Here is a 505-nt window from a genome sequence, read left to right on the forward strand (position 1 = left end):
ACTTGATATTATAGTGAGCGGTTCAGTGCCGGCCAGGTATCATTTTAAGCCCAAATTGCATCAAATTGCACAAAAGTCATCAAATTATGCAGCCTTCACCGCCTAAACCATGGGTTGCAATATCATGTGTGATACATCACCGAATGCCGTTTTAGGCGTAGATTGCATTTCTGAAAACAGATTTTCAAAAAACATCACGTACAAAGCCTAAATTTTTGATCCTCTTTTTTTCATGGTTTTTGATGATTTCCCCCATAAGAGCTAATGCATAACTTAGAGTTCGTTGCGCGATCGGAAAATATTGTCCGATCTCAAAATAAAAATTGCACTGGATTCTACAGCTAAAAAGACAACTTTTCCGCATACCCGCCATTTCAATATCTCAAATCCTTTTTTTACGCTACCCTCTAGTGGTTATGCGTGGTTATGCAGACGGACGGACGGAACGGACAAGCGCAAACCCTCCGCGCTTGCGCAGAAACGGTCTGCTGTGCCGATGGAAGGC

The 505-nt window shown here is 42.4% G+C and overlaps 1 protein-coding gene across 1 annotated transcript in view; it reads right to left on the bottom strand.

Moving 5' to 3' along the window:
• The window catches only part of LOC127749671 (uncharacterized), a 12316-nt gene that overhangs the window by 10225 nt on the left and 1586 nt on the right, over positions 1-505 (bottom strand). The window lies entirely within an intron of this gene.

This window comes from Frankliniella occidentalis, unplaced genomic scaffold (genome assembly GCF_000697945.3).
Source record: "Frankliniella occidentalis isolate FOCC.00 unplaced genomic scaffold, Focc_3.1 Scaffold76, whole genome shotgun sequence".
In the NCBI taxonomy this organism is placed as follows: Eukaryota; Metazoa; Arthropoda; class Insecta; order Thysanoptera; family Thripidae; genus Frankliniella; species Frankliniella occidentalis.